Genomic DNA, 20,112 nt, shown 5'->3' on the forward strand with positions numbered 1-20,112 from the left:
GCACTTGCCATCTGTTCAGCGCCGCTGCACCGTACCAGCCTCGTCGGCGACAATGGTGAAAGAGAAGACGGCGGCTTTGGAGCGGGCGAAGAAGGCGACGGCGAAGGCGAAGGGGAGAGCGACCAGTCGGGGTGGATCCTCGTCGCGGTCCCGCCTGCCGCAAGGTTGGATCCAGGGGGATTGGATCCGCTTGACCATCACCCAGAAGGATCTCGACGACCTGGCCAACGAAGGGCTGATCGAGCACGGAGCAGCGAGGCTTCCGGGGATGGAGTGGCAGCCGCAGCCTCAGGAGGGTGAGTGTGTCCTCCTAGCGACTCATGTCGATCGTGGGTTTTCTCTGCCGCCGCATCTATTCTTTCGGGGGTTTCTGAACTTCTTCGGGACTCAGCTCCACCACTTCACACCCAATTCCATTGCCTATCTCGCCGCTTTCGTGTCTTTGTGCGGAAACTTCTTGGGTTGCCCGCCGCACTGGGGACTTTTCAAACACATATTCACTTGTCGCTCTCAGACGATGAAAAAGGCTAATCCAAATGACGAGAGAACCCAAGTAATCTAGATGTGTGGGGGTCTTGGGGTCCAGATGAGGAGTAAGAGTGCTTTTCCAGCTATGACCCTTCCCGAGTCAGTTAGAGGGTGGCAGTCGACCTAGTTCTATTGCCAAGACCAGTCGACGCCAGGGCAGTCGACTGGGCTCCCTCCCTTCTCCATGAGTCGAGTGAACAAGCCGTCTTCTCTGAAAGTAGTTCCGGAGGAGAAGGCTCAGGTTAAAATGTTGATGGAGCGTGTAGTCCAACTCATTCGCGACGGTGTGACTGGCATGGATCTTCTAGGGGTTTTCCTTCGACGGCGCATCCAGCCACTCCAGTACCGGGGCCACCCGATGTGGTTGTACTTTGGTACTGAAGACACCACTCAGTTCCACCCAAAGGAGGTCGTCGATGTCACACTGGAGAGGTGGATGACTGCCATCACAGGGAACAAGGACAACCCTCGTGGGGCCAGGAGGATCCCGCCACTCGACCAGTCTTATGAACCAGACAAGGTATGACCACTTATCTCCGACTGTAATCATGTTTCGTCCATTCTGTTTCGCTGCAGATCAGTCGATCGACTTTTGTCTTGTTTGTTGTCCTTCAAGCTACCACTAAGTTGTATTCGATGCCCAACGGGGCGCAAGCACAGACCGAGGAGGAGGAAGGAAGTGGAGGTGAAAGTCAGGAGGAGTGGGAATCGGATGGCGATGAGGGTGATGAAGATGCAGGCTCCGATGAGGAGGAGGAGGAGGAGGAGGAAGTTGCGCCTCCCCGTTCTTAAAGAAGGTCCAAGCTTTCCCATGACCCTGCAGTTGAGCGCGGCAAGGGGGCGCGCCTGTTGTGCAATTGACCAAGCGTCCTCAGACGACCTCTCCGGCACCGACTGAGAAAGCGCCGAAGGAATCTCGAGTGGTGCCGTCGAGGCCGACGAAGGCTTTGCCGAAGATGAAGATGGTGATTCCCACTATTTCTGGGTAATGACATAACTTGTGTCTTGTTTGTTTCTCATGGATTTATTCTTGGTCGGTTCGTTAGCTGACCGACTGATTTCTGAAACTGCAGTGCTGCTACTTCTGATACCTCGGCCAGACCTGAAGATCAAGAAATGGAGGATGCCGTCACTTCCAACCCTGGTATGACCTTTGAAGTTTCATTTTCAGTCGGTGGGATCTTCGTTTTTAACTTTGACTCTTTTCTGCAGCTCCGTCTAATATCATCATTGATCTTCCTGATGATGATGAAGACGAGGAACCATTGAGGCAGAGGAGGAATAGGAGAGCGTCTGCTGGCAAGGCAGCTTAGGTCGTATCAGCACCTGAGACGTTGCTTGCGGAGGGGGACAACGTCACTCGGCCTACCGTATCCTTTGCGGTGCCGCTGACGAGTGCTCGCCCTTCGTCGTCGAGTGCTGGTCAGCCTTCACTTTTCTCTACCCACCACGTCCCTGAAGACCAAGCAAGCGCTGCTAAAGAAGCCATACGCCAGGCGGGGGTTATGATGGAGCAAGTGAAGGCGATCCGAGACGCTAGTCAAGCAGCTTATGACGCCAGTTCAGCCCTTCAGAGCAATGTTCAGGTTGGTCGATCACTGCCTGTTCTGTTAGGATATGGTATCTGAAAACTTTTCTTTCTGAAAATCTTAGTATCTGTCGTACGCCCACTGGGTGTGTCGATTGAGATTCTGGATTGGTGGGGGCACGCTGAGTGCACCCACTGGGTGTAGTCCCCAAGGCTATGGTCGACTGCTGGCAGTCGACTATGGTCTGAAGAACACACTCTCTCTTTCTTTTTTTCTTTTTTTTTGGTCGACTGACCGACTCTGAGTCTAGCTGATAGAACTAGTGGTGGCACGCTGAGTGCACCCACTGGGTGTAGTCCCCGAGACTACAGTTGAATGTTTAGATTCAGCTGTTGTCTTAGAAATACTATGATTTTTCTCTTAGTCACTCGGAAGTGACCTATCTTTGACGTCTGTCGATTGTTTTTTTTGCAGAAATCTTGCGAGCTTGCAGCTTGTTATACTGAATTGGAGAACAAGCATATCCAACTTGAACTTGATCTGAAGATTGTCTAGGAGAACTTCACAAAGGCGAAGGAGGAGGCAAAAGGTATGTTTGGTGAGAATCTTGACGACTGCCTTTGCTTCTTGTCCATCCCCGAGTCTGATCTTACTGTGATTTCACAGATAAATTGAGGGATTCTCTGAAGAAGAAGGATCTTGACCTCGCTGAGGCATAGAAAGCAGCTTCCGAGAAGACCAGGCTCGCGGAAGAAAAGTTGGCTTCGATCAGCAAACTTGAAGAGGAAAACACTAATCTGAAAGCTGCTCTCGATGTGGCCAACCAGGAGGTCACTCGACTGAAGAATGACAAGATGGTCCTGAGTGACAAAGCTAGCGAACTGGTGGGAAAGAAGAATGATCTGGAGGCCTATCTGGGAGGACTCGCCAAGAAGCTATTCCTCATGCTTGAAGGTAACCCTTTGTATCTGACAGGCTTTTTAATTTTGGCCTCACCACCAAACTGTTGCCTTAACTTTGGGGTTGTGTCTACAGAGTTCTGCCAGAACTTTGAGGAGGAGACTGGTCGACTGGAGACGAGCCTAGATCCCATCAACTCTCCTGTGAAGGATGAAACTGCCATGAACATGCTCCGACTCGAGTCTCGCGTTGCTGCCGTTGTTGACTATCTTGCAAGGGTGAAGGTTGCGACGTCACGCATCGACACGACGCTCTGGATAGGAGAAGCACTTCAGAATGACCTTGAGTCCCTGATGACTCGACCGAACGAAGTTCCAAGTCGAGTGCAAGAATGGAAGAAGTCTTCTGCCAGGTGCGGTGCCGACGTTGCTCTATCTCTGGTCCGTGTTCACTGCAAGGATGCGCGAGAGGACAAGCTGGCAGCTCTCAAGGTGGCCAATACCAAGAAGCATGACTTCCGATCCTTCATGGAGACCTTCATCGCTACTGCCGCTCGGATCGCAGATGGAATCGACCTGGACGAGTTCGTTGTGCCTTCCAGCCCTCCACAAGAGGGGTAAAAAACTTCTATGCTTGATGCTTTAAATTTGCCTCGGAATGCCGAGTGGTTTTTGTAACCGACAAACTTTAACAGGCTTGGTGCCTGAGCACTTCTGGATCCATAAGACGTTATCTGAACTTAGGTTTGCCGTTGAATATGTTTGCTTCTGCCTTCGAACGATCATCATCCTTTGCTTGGAATATATACTAGTGTTTGTGATGCTCTCTTGCAGGTAGGGACGAAGCACAAATTGCAATTGACTTGTACTCGTCATGCTTAGGCGAGCGCTGAGCTGCAGCTAAGCCCCCGAGTGGGAGGTTTGTTCTCCCCTCGATAGGATTTTCAAAAACTTAGGCGAGCACTGGGCTGCAGCTAAGCCCTCGAGTGGGAGTCTTGCTCACCACTCAGTAGGATTTTAAAAACTTAGGCGAGCACTGGGCTGCAGCTAAGCCTCCGAGTGGGAGGTTTGCTCACCACTCGGTAGGATTTCAGAAACTTAGGCAAGCACAGGGCTGCAGCTAAGCCCCCGAGTGGGAGGTTTGCTCTCCACTCGGTAGGATTTTAGAAACTTAGGCGAGCACTGGGCTGCAGCTAAGCCCTCGAGTGGGAGGTTTTCTGTCCACTCGGTAGGATTTTAGAAACTTAGGCGAGCACCGGGCTGCAGCTAAGCCCCCGAGTGGGAGGTTTGCTCTCCACTCGGTAGGATTTTAAAAACTTAGGTGAGCACTGGGCTGCAGCTAAGCCTCCGAGTGGGAGGTTTGCTCACCACTCGGTAGGATTTCAGAAACTTAGACGAGCACTGGGTTGCAGCTAAGCCCCCGAGTGGGAGGTTTGCTCTCCACTCGGTAGGATTTTAGAAACTTAGGCGAGCACTGGGTTGCAGCTAAGCCCCCGAGTGGGAGGTTTGCTCTCCACTCAGTAGGATTTTAGAAACTTAGGCGAGCACCGTGTAACACCCACGATGTGGCTATATCTCCCACGTGTCGAAGCACGACTTAGAGGCATAACCGCATGGTGGTTTTGTCGCAAGAAGGGTCATCTTCACACAATCCCATGTAATGAACAAGAATGGGATAAAGAGAGTTGGCTTACAATCGCCACTTCACACAATACATAAATTAAGATCATACATCATTCAAAGTACACTCATAGACCGGCTACGGTCAAGTTCAAATGGAAAGAAGACAACCCCAAATGCTAGATCCCCGATCGCCCCGACTGGGCTCCACTACTGATCATCTGGAAACGATACATAGTGACGACCAAGGGCCTCATCAAATTCCCACTTCAGCTCAGTTGCGCCATCTGCGCCAGTATCCTCGGCACCTGCATCTGTTTTGGTAGAATCTGTGAGTCACGAGGACTCAGCAATCTCACACCCGCGAGATCAAGACTATTTAAGCTCATAGGTAGGCAAAGGGGTAATATGGTGGAGCTGCGGCAAGCACTAAGCATATATGGTGGCTAACATATGCAAGTGAGAGCGAGAAGAGAAGCAACGCATCGGTCGAGAAGCTAGAAGCAATCAAGAAGTGATCCTGAAACTACTTACGTCAAGCATAACTCAAACCGTGTTCACTTCCCGGACTCCACCGAGAAGAGACCATCACGGCTACACACGCTGTTGATGCATTTTAATGAAGTCAAGTGTCAAGTTATCTACAACCGGACATTAACAAATTTCCATCTGCCTCATAACCGCGGGCACGGCTTTTGAAAGATTATATACCCTGCAGGGGTGTCCCAACTCAGCCCATCACAAGCTCTCACGGTCAACGAAAGATATACCTTCTCCCGGGAAGACCCGATCAGTCTCGGAATCCCGGTTCGCAAAACATTTCGACAATGGTAAAACAAGACCAGCAAAGCCGCCCGATGCACCGACAAATCCCGATAGGAGCTGCACATATCTCATTCTCAGGGCAACACCGGATGAGACTAGCTACGAGTAAAACCAGCCCTCAAGTTTCCCCGAGGTGGCCCCGCAGGCAGCTCATTTTGGACCAACACTCGAAGGAGCACTGGCCCGGGGGGGTTAAAATAAAGATGACCCTTGGGCTCGCGAAAACCCAAGGGAAAAGGGCTTAGGTGGCAAATGGTAAAACCAAGGTTGGGCCTTGCTGGAGGAGTTTTATTCAAAGCGAACTGTTAAGGGGGTCCCATAAATCACCCAACCGTGTAAGGAACGCAAACTCAAGGAACATAACACCGGTATCACGGAAACTAGGGCAGAAAGAGTGGAACAAGTCACCAGGCATAAGGCCGAGCCTTCCACCCTTTACCAAGTATATAAGGTGCATTAATTTAAACATGAGATATTGTGATATCCCAAAATATCCATGTTTCGACCAGGAACAAACTTCATCTTCACCTGCAACTAACAATGCTATAAGAGGGGCTGAGCAAAAGCGGTGACATAGCCAATCAACGGTTGCTAGGACAGGATGGTTAGAGGTTTGACATGGCAATAGGTAGGCATGGTAAACAATGGCAGGTAGAGCTAACATAGCGATAGAGCGAGTACTAGCAAGCAGAGATAGAAGTGATATTGAAGGTATGATCATCTTGCCTGCAAGGTTCTCAGAGTTGTCGAAGGCTTGATCCTCGTTAGCGTACTCAACAGGTTCCTCGTGCACGTACTCGTCTCCCGGCTCTACCCAAAACAAGAACACAAGCAAAGGAACCACAATAAATCACGGTGCAATGCACAAGCAACATGATGCAATACATGTCATGCTATGCGATATGTAATATGCAAAGCATATGCGTGCTTCGGGAGGAAAGATGATGAACAAGGCATCAACTTGGCAAACCAAGTATGCCGCTGTAAAGATGAGATGATTTCGGTTGAAATCGATATAAAGATCACCGGAAACGGATGCACGGTTTGCAAATGGCAAGCAAGACAAGAATGGCACAAAGCTGCGATTAACAGCACGATGCTACTTAGCATGCAACAAGAAACTATGCTATAGCACCCCAACATAAAAACAAAGCATATGGCAATGATCTACAGGAGATGCTTAACAAAAGAGGAACACTGAGCTACGGCTAAATCACATCATAACAGGTTCAAACAAGCATGGTGAAAGTGCAAAAAATATCAGGTTGGACATGGCATAAACAGCATCACGAAGCAATATTCAGAGCCAGTTTTCAACATGCTACAGGAACTTATAATAGCAAAATAAGGCATGGCATGAATCTACTCAAAGCATAGATCAGAAGTCCCTTACTGACCATAAGCCAAAAAGGATCGGAAAATATGATGACACCCACGTAAACATAGCAAGTTTCGTTAACAGATTCAGCAAACAAAGCATGGCATTGACATAATTACGAAGGCACCTTCGTGAGCTCGATGCACTCACTACAGAGCACTTCATGATAAACTAAGCATACATCCATCAAGAAGACATGTCATAGAAGCTATACATGGCAAGAACAACATCATAGCATACACGGATCAACTACAACAACCTCGGCAAAATTGAATAACATGTAAAGAATCTGCCAGGAAACATTTTAAAGCAAAAGTAGAGCACGAAAATGACATGCTAGACTACTCCATAATTGCAACCAGGACCATGTATGGATAGAGCATAACCATGTTTTCAAAACACCCTTACTGAAGTATCTCAAATTATGCATGGATCTCTCTGTAGCAACATGTTTACATGGCATCAAAATTACAGCGGAACAGGGACTAAAATCAGCATTATCACGAAGCCTAGTTTGCATGCTTGTGCTAGTCACCACATTGATCACAAAAATACATGGTAAGCACCTCTGTAAAGAAGACATAGCCTAGTTCAAAACACATTTAGGGATCAAGTCCATAGGATGCACACATCAAACATGGCAAAAATGACAAAAGAGGTCGTTCTGATAAGAACCTGAAACTAACATTATGAAGCCCTCTTCCAACAGCATTTCGGGCATCAAGATGAGCTCAAATGTAAATGATGCAATGAAATGAAATGATGTACTCTTCGAGACGAACAATTCGGTATGCTACACGCCCAATATGGAGCCACGGGCGCGAAGATATGATGCGATGAAGATGCAACAAATTTATCACAGCTTATGACTTGGACGAAAAAAAAGGGGGAAGGAGAGGTCAACCAGATCGGATCTGGATCCGGGGCGCGCTCTTCGAGGTCGCCGGAGCTGCAGGTCGCGGAGGAGGGAGATGGCCGGGGCGGCGGCCGGAGCGAGGCTGCCGGAGTCGCGGCTGCCGGAGAGGAGCCTCGGGGAGGCCGGAGCGGAGGAGGGCGCCGGGCTGCGGAGGCCGGCGACGGCGGCGACCGCGGGCGAGCGGCGCGGGAGGTGGTCGGCCGGAGTGCTCGAGCGGAGGCGGCGGAGGAGATCCGCGGCGGCGGAGGAGGAGATCCGCGGCGACGCGGGGCTGCGGGCCAAGCGCGGGGGCGGCGCGGGCTGCGGTGGCCGGGGACGGGCCTCGCGGGCCTGGCGCGGCCGGCGGTGATGTGGGGTGCAGCCCGCCACGTGGCGGCGCGTGGTAGGACGGGCGGCGGAGGACGGACGCGTCCAGTCCGATCCGGACGTGTCCGGCGGCGGAGGAGGGATTTCGTCTAGGGTTTGCCCGTGAATTTCGGGGAGAGGCTAAATTTATAGGTAGAGGGAGCTAGGAGTGTCCAAATGGGGTGCGGTTTTCGCCCACACGATCGTGATCCGACAACAGAGAGCATGGAAGTGACTTAGATGGGTTATTGGGCTGTTTTGGAGGGGTGTTGGGCTGCAACTCAAAAGAGGCCTTTGCGGGAGTGCGGTTAACCGTTGGAGTACCAAACGAGCTCCAAATGACCTGAAACTTGACAGGTGGTCTACCGGTGCTATACCAGGGCCACTTGGCAAGGCTCGGTCCATTCCGAGAATGTTCAACACCCGCACACGAAAAGAGACAAGAGGGGTGCGCCGGTGCATGTGGGAGTATCGGATTGCAAAACGGACAACGGGGAAAATGCTCGGATGCATGAGACGAACACGTATGCAAATGAGATACACATGATGACATGATATGATATGCATGACATGAATAAAATGCAAAACAAAAGACAAAACCCAACCACGGAGGGAATAACATATCACATAGCCGAAAATGGCAAGAGTTGGAGTTACAAAGATGGAAAGTTACATCCGGGGTGTTACAACACTCCACCACTACAAGAGGATCTCGTCCCGAGATCTAGGACTGAAAGAACTCCGAATATTCGGAACGGAGGTGATCCTCGCGCTCCCATGTGGCTTCTCGGTCGGAATGGTGTGACCACTTCACTTTCAGGAATTTGATCGACTTGTTGCGAGTCTTGCACTCGGTTTCTTCAAGAATAGCAACTGGGTGCTCATGATAAGAAAGATCTTCTTGGAGGTCGATTTCTTCGAAGTTGATAGTGCGCTCAGGAGTCTTGAAGCACTTGCGAAGCTGTGACACGTGCAACACATCGTGCACGTTTGCAAAGTTGGATGGAAGCTCAAGTTGATAGGCGAGGTCGCCTCTTTTGCCAATGATCTTGAAAGGACCCACGTATCTAGGGGCAAGCTTCCCTTTGATACCGAAGCGACGAGTGCCTTTCATTGGAGAGACACGGAGGTAGACATGGTCTAAGATTTCAAAAGCCAAGTCACGGTGCTTGCTATCATAGTAACTCTTTTGGCGCGATTGCGCGGCTTTGAGATTCTCACGAATGACTTTGCACATTTCTTCTGCTTCTGTGATCAAGTCATTGCCAAGAAGTTGGCGTTCACCTATCTCGGACAAATTGAGAGGAGTACGGCACTTTCTGCCATAGAGAATTTCGAATGGGGCCTTGCCCGAACTCGCTTGGAAGCTGTTGTTTGTAGGAGAACTCGGCATATGGAAGACAATCTTCCCACTTCATACCGAAAGAGATGACACAAGCCCTGAGCATATATTCAAGGATTTGATTGACTCGCTCGACTTGGCCACTTGTTTGAGGATGGAAAGCTGTGTTGAAACGAATGTTGGTGCCCATGGCCGTCTGTAAGGAGTCCCAGAACTTAGAAGTGAAAATGCTTCCACGATCTGAAGATATCAATTGTGGAATGCCGTGCAACGAGACAATTCTGGAGGTGTATAGCTCTGCCAGCTGAGCTGCTGTGATAGATTCTTTAATAGGAAGGAAATGAGCCACTTTGGTAAGCTTGTCAATGACAACGAAGGTAGCATCATTTCCACGCTTGGACTTGGGAAAACCAGTCATGAAGTCCATCTCGATATGGTCAAACTTCCATTCCGGAATAGCAAGAGGTTGGAGGAGACCAGCTGGTCTTTGGTGTTCTACTTTCACTCTTCTGCAGATATCACATTCATTCACGAATTGAGCAATTTCTCGCTTCATTCGAGTCCACCAATATGACTGCTTGAGGTCATGGTACATCTTTGTACTTCCAGGATGAATGGATAGGAGGGAATTGTGTGCCTCGTTCATGATGACTTTTCTTAGATCACCTTTAGGAACCACAATTCGATCCTCGAAGAAAAGAGTATCTTTGTCATCCAAGCGATAGCACTTGTATTTGGGAATGCCCTTGTCAATACCACGTTTCACCTTCTTCACCATGGTATCCAGGAGTTGTGCCTCACGAATTTGATCTTCCAAAGTAGGAGAGACTATGAGGTTGGCAAGAAAGCTTTGAGGAACAACTTGAAGATTCAGCTTGCGGAAGGCTTCACAAAGATCCAGTTGAAACGGCTTGAGAATTAGACTGTTGCAATAAGCCTTTCTGCTCAGAGCATCTGCAATCACATTCTCCTTGCCAGGAGTATATTCGATACTCAGATTGTACTCTTGAATCATTTCGACCCATCGAGTTTGCCTGAGGTTAAGGTTGGGTTGAGTGAAGATATACTTGAGGCTCTTGTGATCGGTGAAAATGTCCACTTGCCTTCTCAATAAGAGATGTCTCCATGTTATCAATGCATGGACAACTACCGCCAACTCAAGATCATGAGTGGGGTAGTTCTTTTCGTTGGGCTTCAACTGACGAGAGGTATAGGCCACAACTTTTTTTCTCTTGCATCAACACAGCACCGAGACCTTGAAGGGAAGCATCATAGAATACTTCGAATGGCTTGGATTCATCAGGAGGAGTCAAAACAGGAGCTGTGACTAGCTTCTCTTTGAGGGTGTTGAAAGCGACGTCACACTCAGGCGTCCAGACATACTTGACTTGCTTCTGGAGGAGGTTGGAAAGAGGCTTTGCAATCTTAGAGAAGTTCTCAACGAATCTTCGGCAATAGCTTGCAAGACCAAGAAAACTGCGGAGCTGTTTGACATTCTGAGGAGGTTCCCAATTTAGAACTGCAGAAACCTTCGCGGGATTAACAGCAATGCCCTTGGCAGAGATGATATGACCAAGGTAAAGAACTTCATCAAGCCAGAACTCACATTTGGAAAACTTCGCATAGAATTGATGCTCTCTGAGCTTGTTGAGCACCAATCGCAAATGTTTGGCATGATCCTGCTTATTCTTGAAGAAGACCAAAATATCATCGAGATACACCAGAACAAATTCATTGGTGTAGGGATTGAAGATAAAGTTCATCATGCGAGAGAACGTTGGAGGAGCATTGACAAGGCCGAAAGACATGACAGTATATTCATAAGAACCATAGCTTGTTCTGAATGCTGTCTTGGGAATATCTTGTTCACGAATGCGAATCTGATGATACCCCATACGAAGGTCAAGCTTGGAGAAAACTTTAGCGCCTTTGAGTTGCTCGAAAAGCTCATTGATGTTGGGAAGTGGATACTTGTTCTTGATTGTCTTCTTGTTCAATGGACGGTAATCGACGCAAAGTCGGTCCGTGCCATCCTTCTTCTGGACAAAAAGAACTCCACAACCCCATGGGGAAGAACTCGGTCTGATCAAACCCAGACGCTCTTGTTCATCGAGTTGCTTCTTCAATTCCTTCAGCTCCTTGGGTCCAAGCTTGTATGGACGCTTGCAAACGGGTTCTATACCGGGCTCAAGATCAATAACGAACTCGACTGGCCGATGAGGAGGCATACCCGGAAGCTCTTCTGGAAAAACATCTTGGTATTCACAAACGACTGGAATTTGAGAAATAGCATCCAATTCGCCCTTCTCATTGAGAGAAAACAACCGAATGGTTTCATCACGAGCGGCATAGATGATAACATCCTCAGAAGGGTGTGTCAATTGAATTTGCCTGGCAGCACAATCAAGCTGAGCCTTGTGCTTAGAAAGCCAGTCCATCCCAAGAATTAGATCAATATCAGAATCTCCAAGAACAACTGGAGAAGACAGAAATTTATAGTCGCCCATCTTGATACCGACATTCGGAACCATCATGCTAGAGCTCAAACACTTAGCTGGAGAAATAACTTGCATAGCTCTAGGTAACTCCTCTGTGTCAAAATTGTGCTTCGATGCAAAAGGATATGACATGAAAGAATGCGATGCACCAGTATCAAATAAGACTTTTGCAGGAATATCATTAACAGGAAGATTACCGATGATCACATCTGAAGAATCCTCTGCGTGAGCTGCATTCATCATGTTCACCTTTGCAGAATTTGGATTATGCTTGACCACAGCATTACTTGAAGATCTCACAGGAGGAGGAGGAGGAAGGCGCCTTTGATTGAAGCATTTGTTCGCGTAGTGACCTTTCTGCTGGCACTTGTTGCAAGTCACTTCTGAGAGCGGACGATGATAAGGAGCATTCGACTTTGAAGCTTGAGGCTGAGACTTGTTCTGATAGCTTGGGTTGGGTGGGTGGGAAGATCCACGACCACCTGAGTTCTTCTGCTAGTAAGGATGACGAAACGGAGGAGGAGGAAGATAGAACTTCTGCTACTTAGCTCCCACTTGTGAGGAAGAAGAAGATTGCACTGCATCCCTGATTCTCTTCTTAGAAGCCTCACACTTGAGCTGAGCACCTTCTTGCTTGAGTGCCATATTGTAGAATTGATCAAACTGAGTAGGCTCAACAAGAACGAGAGCTAACTGCAGATCCTCTCTAAGGCCACCTCTGAATTGATAGATCATACTTTTCTCATCTGGAACATCTTGCTTAGCAAAGCGAGCAAGTTTCTGAAACTGCTTGTTGTATTCGTACACTGACATGTTGCCTTGCTTGAGATTGCGGAACTCCTCTCGCTTGCTCTCAACAACACTGGTAGGAATATGGTGAGCTTTAAAGTCCCGACAGAAATCAGTCCAAGTAATCACTCGACCACCTCTGGAATCCTTGTATTGCTGGAACCAATCATCTGCCTGATCCTTGAGCTGAAAAGAAGCGAACTTGACATAGTCCTCAGGCCTGACATTGTTGCATTCAAAATGCTTGTTGATATCCACGAGCCAATCATCGGCGTCTATGGCCTCGACACAGTAGCTGAAAGACTTTGGCTGATTTGCCAGGAACTGGTTGAGGGTAGGAAATAGAGGCTGATGATTGAACTGCCCTTGACCTTGATTCCCTTGGTTGCCTTGGCCTTGGTTGCGCTCTTGCATGAGCTGAATCATCATCTGAGCATGGGCGTTAGAGGCTGCCATCAAAGCTTGCCATGCCTCCGGAGGCGGGGGTGGAGGTGGAGGGTTCGCCTGACTCCCATCATTGCGTTCCGGATTCTGACGCGTTGGCGGAGCCATCCTAAAGAGGGTGACATCCGTTAGCATCTTGATAGACAGATAGACAAGTTGAATCAATCGGATAGAAATTGCAACATATAGTCTTCACAATAAACATTCGAACAAGGATGAACGAATGAATTCCAAAGTAAACATCACACGTCCATTAAGGTGAGAAGCCACTTGATAAGAGATTGATGAATGAAATAAACAAGGTACAACTGGAACAAATAAGTGGTAAGGATTACCCAATCACAAACCAAATATCTGCGGAAGAAATGCTAGAGCTACTTGAATCCCACCTATAAACTCCTGAAACTTTCCGGTTATGCAATCAGGTGTTGGGGATACAGGGGAAGCAATATATCTCACCCAAACTAACAATCCCTACATCCAACTGTATCCATCCGTCAACACATAACCAAGAAACCTTCGGAAATCGTGTACCTCAACCTTTGAAAAGCATCCGTTATATGAGTTATGGCAATACTCCCGAGCTCGCCCCAGTACTGGGTTATCGGGGTTATCTCACCAACAACTGTACAAAAGAGATTTTCGATGTCGGCAAAGCTCAGGTATTCCAGAACTGCAACGATAAAATTCTGACGACAACACCTCGGAGCTCAACTCCCCGGGACACTGCCACAACCCCTAAATGTCAGGAGGCACCAAGAACAATGTTCTCGTCACAAAACCATCGGAACGATTCCAAGATACCCACATGATCCTAAATTTTTTTTAGTGAAATTTGAGAAGAGGAAAGTCAAAACATCTACGTCAGGAGACCTCACCAGAGCGACGAAGGGACTGAGGAGTAAAAAGAATCCTACTCTCCGATATATATAATCCTAAGACTCAAAACATTTTTGTTCTAGACTCAACATCGCCAGCAAACAATCAAGCAGGGGGCTCCTAAGTCGGGGATGGCTCTGATTACCAACTTGTAACACCCACGATGCGGCTATATCTCCCACGTGTCGAAGCACGACTTAGAGGCATAACCGCATGGTGGTTTTGTCGCAAGAAGGGTCATCTTCACACAATCCCATGTAATGAACAAGAATGGGATAAAGAGAGTTGGCTTACAATCGCCACTTCACACAATACATAAATTAAGATCATACATCATTCAAAGTACACTCATAGACCGGCTACAGTCAAGTTCAAATGGAAAGAAGACAACCCCAAATGCTAGATCCCCGATCGCCCCGACTGGGCTCCACTACTGATCATCTGGAAACGATACATAGTAACGACCAAGGGCCTCATCAAATTCCCACTTCAGCTCAGTTGCGCCATCTGCGCCAGTATCCTCGGCACCTGCATCTGTTTTGGTAGAATCTGTGAGTCACGAGGACTCAGCAATCTCACACCCGCGAGATCAAGACTATTTAAGCTCATAGGTAGGCAAAGGGGTAATATGGTGGAGCTGCGGCAAGCACTAAGCATATATGGTGGCTAACATGCGCAAGTGAGAGCGAGAAGAGAAGCAACACATCGGTCGAGAAGCTAGAAGCGATCAAGAAGTGATCCTGAAACTACTTACGTCAAGCATAACTCAAACCGTGTTCACTTCCCGGACTCCACCGAGAAGAGACCATCACGGCTACACACGTTGTTGATGCATTTTAATGAAGTCAAGTGTCAAGTTATCTACAACCGGACATTAACAAATTCCCATCTGCCTCATAACCGCGGGCACGGCTTTCGAAAGATTATATACCCTGCAGGTGTGTCCCAACTCAGCCCATCACAAGCTCTCATGGTCAATGAAGGATATACCTTCTCCCAGGAAGACCCGATCAGTCTCGGAATCCCGGTTCGCAAAACATTTCGACAATGGTAAAACAAGACCAGCAAAGCCGCCCGATGCGCAGACAAATCCCGATAGGAGCTGCACATATCTCGTTCTCAGGGCAACACCGGATGAGACTAGCACATATCTCGTTCTTAGGGCTGCACATATCTCGACTGAAGAATGACAAGATGGTCCTGAGTGACAAAGCTAGCAAACTGGTGGGAAAGAAGAATGATCTGGAGGCCTATCTGGGAGGACTCGCCAAGAAGCTATTCCTCATGCTTGAAGGTAACCCTTTGTATCTGACAGGCTTTTTAATTTTGGCCTCACCACCAAACTGTTGCCTTAACTTTGGGGTTGTGTCTACAGAGTTCTGCCAGAACTTTGAGGAGGAGACTGGTCGACTGGAGACGAGCCTAGATCCCATCAACTCTCCTGTGAAGGATGAAACTGCCATGAACATGCTCCGACTCGAGTCTCGCGTTGCTGCCGTTGTTGACTATCTTGCAAGGGTGAAGGTTGCGACGTCACGCATCGACACGACGCTCTGGATAGGAGAAGCACTTCAGAATGACCTTGAGTCCCTGATGACTCGACCGAACGAAGTTCCAAGTCGAGTGCAAGAATGGAAGAAGTCTTCTGCCAGGTGCGGTGCCGACGTTGCTCTATCTCTGGTCCGTGTTCACTGCAAGGATGCGCGAGAGGACAAGCTGGCAGCTCTCAAGGTGGCCAATACCAAGAAGCATGACTTCCGATCCTTCATGGAGACCTTCATCGCTACTGCCGCTCGGATCGCAGATGGAATCGACCTGGACGAGTTCGTTGTGCCTTCCAGCCCTCCACAAGAGGGGTAAAAAACTTCTATGCTTGATGCTTTAAATTTGCCTCGGAATGCCGAGTGGTTTTTGTAACCGACAAACTTTAACAGGCTTGGTGCCTGAGCACTTCTGGATCCGTAAGACGTTATCTGAACTTAGGTTTGCCGTTGAATATGTTTGCTTCTGCCTTCGAACGATCATCATCCTTTGCTTGGAATATATACTAGTGTTTGTGATGCTCTCTTGCAGGTAGGGACGAAGCACAAATTGCAATTGACTTGTACTCGTCATGCTTAGGCGAGCGCTGAGCTGCAGCTAAGCCCCCGAGTGGGAGGTTTGTTCTCCCCTCGATAGGATTTTCAAAAACTTAGGCGAGCACTGGGCTACAGCTAAGCCCTCGAGTGGGAGTCTTGCTCACCACTCAGTAGGATTTTAAAAACTTAGGCGAGCACTGGGCTGCAGCTAAGCCTCCGAGTGGGAGGTTTGCTCACCACTCGGTAGGATTTCAGAAACTTAGGCAAGCACAGGGCTGCAGCTAAGCCCCCGAGTGGGAGGTTTGCTCTCCACTCGGTAGGATTTTAGAAACTTAGGCGAGCACTGGGCTGCAGCTAAGCCCCCGAGTGGGAGGTTTTCTGTCCACTCGGTAGGATTTTAGAAACTTAGGCGAGCACCGGGCTGCAGCTAAGCCCCCGAGTGGGAGGTTTGCTCTCCACTCGGTAGGATTTTAAAAACTTAGGTGAGCACTGGGCTGCAGCTAAGCCTCCGAGTGGGAGGTTTGCTCACCACTCGGTAGGATTTCAGAAACTTAGGCGAGCACTGGGCTGCAGCTAAGCCCTCGAGTGGGAGGTTTGCTCTCCACTCGGTAGGATTTTAGAAACTTAGGCGAGCACTGGGTTGCAGCTAAGCCCCCGAGTGGGAGGTTTGCTCTCCACTCAGTAGGATTTTAGAAACTTAGGCGAGCACCGTGTAACACCTACGATGTGGCTATATCTCCCACGTGTCGAAGCACGACTTAGAGGCATAACCGCATGGTGGTTTTGTCGCAAGAAGGGTCATCTTCACACAATCCCATGTAATGAACAAGAATGGGATAAAGAGAGTTGGCTTACAATCGCCACTTCACACAATACATAAATTAAGATCATACATCATTCAAAGTACACTCATAGACCGGCTACGGTCAAGTTCAAATGGAAAGAAGACAACCCCAAATGCTAGATCCCCGATCGCCCCGACTGGGCTCCACTACTGATCATCTGGAAACGATACATAGTGACGACCAAGGGCCTCATCAAATTCCCACTTCAGCTCAGTTGCGCCATCTGCGCCAGTATCCTCGGCACCTGCATCTGTTTTGGTAGAATCTGTGAGTCACGAGGACTCAGCAATCTCACACCCGCGAGATCAAGACTATTTAAGCTCATAGGTAGGCAAAGGGGTAATATGGTGGAGCTGCGGCAAGCACTAAGCATATATGGTGGCTAACATACGCAAGTGAGAGCGAGAAGAGAAGCAACGCATCGGTCGAGAAGCTAGAAGCAATCAAGAAGTGATCCTGAAACTACTTACGTCAAGCATAACTCAAACCGTGTTCACTTCCCGGACTCCGCCGAGAAGAGACCATCACGGCTACACACGCTGTTGATGCATTTTAATGAAGTCAAGTGTCAAGTTATCTACAACCGGACATTAACAAATTTCCATCTGCCTCATAACCGCGGGCACGGCTTTTGAAAGATTATATACCCTGCAGGGGTGTCCCAACTCAGCCCATCACAAGCTCTCACGGTCAACGAAAGATATACCTTCTCCCGGGAAGACCCGATCAGTCTCAGAATCCCGGTTCGCAAAACATTTCGACAATGGTAAAACAAGACCAGCAAAGCCGCCCGATGCACCGACAAATCCCGATAGGTGCTGCACATATCTCGTTCTCAGGGCAACACCGGATGAGACTAGCTACGAGTAAAACCAGCCCTCAAGTTTCCCCGAGGTGGCCCCGCAGGCAGCTCATTTTGGACCAACACTCGAAGGAGCACTGGCCCGGGGGGGTTAAAATAAAGATGACCCTTGGGCTCGCGAAAACCCAAGGGAAAAGGGCTTAGGTGGCAAATGGTAAAACCAAGGTTGGGCCTTGCTGGAGGAGTTTTATTCAAAGCGAACTGTTAAGGGGGTCCCATAAATCACCCAACCGTGTAAGGAACGCAAACTCAAGGAACATAACACCGGTATCACGGAAACTAGGGCAGCAAGAGTGGAACAAGTCACCAGGCATAAGGCCGAGCCTTCCACCCTTTACCAAGTATATAAGGTGCATTAATTTAAACATGAGATATTGTGATATCCCAAAATATCCATGTTTCGACCAGGAACAAACTTCATCTTCACCTGCAACTAACAATGCTATAAGAGGGGCTGAGCAAAAGCGGTGACATAGCCAATCAACGGTTGCTAGGACAGGATGGTTAGAGGTTTGACATGGCAATAGGTAGGCATGGTAAACAATGGCAGGTAGAGCTAACATAGCGATAGAGCGAGTACTAGCAAGCAGAGATAGAAGTGATATTGAAGGTATGATCATCTTGCCTGCAAGGTTCTCAGAGTTGTCGAAGGCTTGATCCTCGTTAGCGTACTCAATAGGTTCCTCGTGCATGTACTCGTCTCCCGGCTCTACCCAAAGCAAGAACACAAGCAAAAGAACCACAATAAATCACGGTGCAATGCACAAGCAACCTGATGCAATATATGTCATGTTATGCGATATGTGATATGCAAAGCATATGCGTGCTTCAGGAGGAAAGATGATGAACAAGGCATCAACTTGGCAAACCAAGTATGCCGCTGGAAAGATGAGATGATTTCAGTTGAAATCGATATAAAGATCACCGGAAACGGATGCACGGTTTGCAAATGGCAAGCAAGACAAGAATGGCACAAAGCTGCGATTAACAGCACGATGCTACTTAGCATGCAACAAGAAACTATGCTACAGCACCCCAACATAAAAACAAAGCATATGGCAATGATCTACAGGATATGCTTAACAAAAGAGGAACATTGAGCTACGGCTAAATCACATCATAACAGGTTCAAACAAGCATGGTGAAAGTGCAAAAAATATCAGGTTGGACATGCCATAAAGGGCATCACGAAGCAATGTTCAGAGCAAGTTTTCAACATGCTACAGGAACTTATAATAGCAAAATAAGGCATGGCATGAATCTACTCAAAGCATAGATCAAAAGTCCCTTACTGACCATAAGCCAAAAAGGATCGGAAAATATGATGGCACCCACGTAAACATAGCAAGTTTCGTTAACAGATTCAGCAAACAAAGCATGGCATTGACATAATTACGAAGGCACCTTCGTGAGATCGATGCACTCACTACAGAGCACTTCATGATAAACTAAGCATACATCCATCAAGAAGACATATCATAGAAGCTATACATGGCAAGAACAACATTATAGCATATACGGATCAACTACAACAACCTCGGCAAAATTGAATAACATGTAAACAATCTGCCAGGAAACATTTTGAAGCAAAAGTGGAGCACGAAAATGACATGCTAGACTACTCCATAATTGCAACCAGGACCATGTATGGATAGAGCATAACCATGTTTTCAAAACACCCTTACTAAAGTATCTCAAATTATGCATGGATCTCTCTGTAGCAACATGTTTACATGGCATCAAAATTACAGCAGAACAGGGACTAAAATCAGCATTATCACGAAGCCTAGTTTGCATGCTTGTGCTAGTCACCACATTGATCACAAAAATACATGGTAAGCACCTCTGTAAAGAAGACATAGCCTAGTTCAAAACACATTTAGGGATCAAGTCCATAGGATGCACACATCAAACATGGCAAAAATGACAAAAGAGCTCGTTCTGATAAGAACCTGAAACTAACATTATGAAGCCCTCTTCCAACAGCATTTCGGGCATCAAGATGAGCTCAAATGTAAATGATGCAATGGAATGAAATGATGTACTCTTTGAGACGAACAATTCGGTATGCTACACGCCCAATATGGAGCCACGGGCGCGAAGATATGATGCGATGAAGATGCAACAAATTTATCACAGCTTATGACTTGGACGAAAAAAAAGGGGGAAGGAGAGGTCAACCAGATCGGATCTGGATCCGGGGCACGCTCTTCGAGGTCGCCGGAGCTGCAGGTCGCGAAGGAGGGAGATGGCCGGGGCGGCGGCCGGAGCGAGGCAGCCGGAGTCGCGGCTGCCGGAGAGGAGCCTCGGGGAGGCCGGAGCGGAGGAGGGCGCC

The sequence above is a fragment of the Triticum dicoccoides genome, chromosome 6B (genome assembly GCF_002162155.2).
Source record: "Triticum dicoccoides isolate Atlit2015 ecotype Zavitan chromosome 6B, WEW_v2.0, whole genome shotgun sequence".
NCBI classification, from domain to species: Eukaryota; Viridiplantae; Streptophyta; class Magnoliopsida; order Poales; family Poaceae; genus Triticum; species Triticum dicoccoides.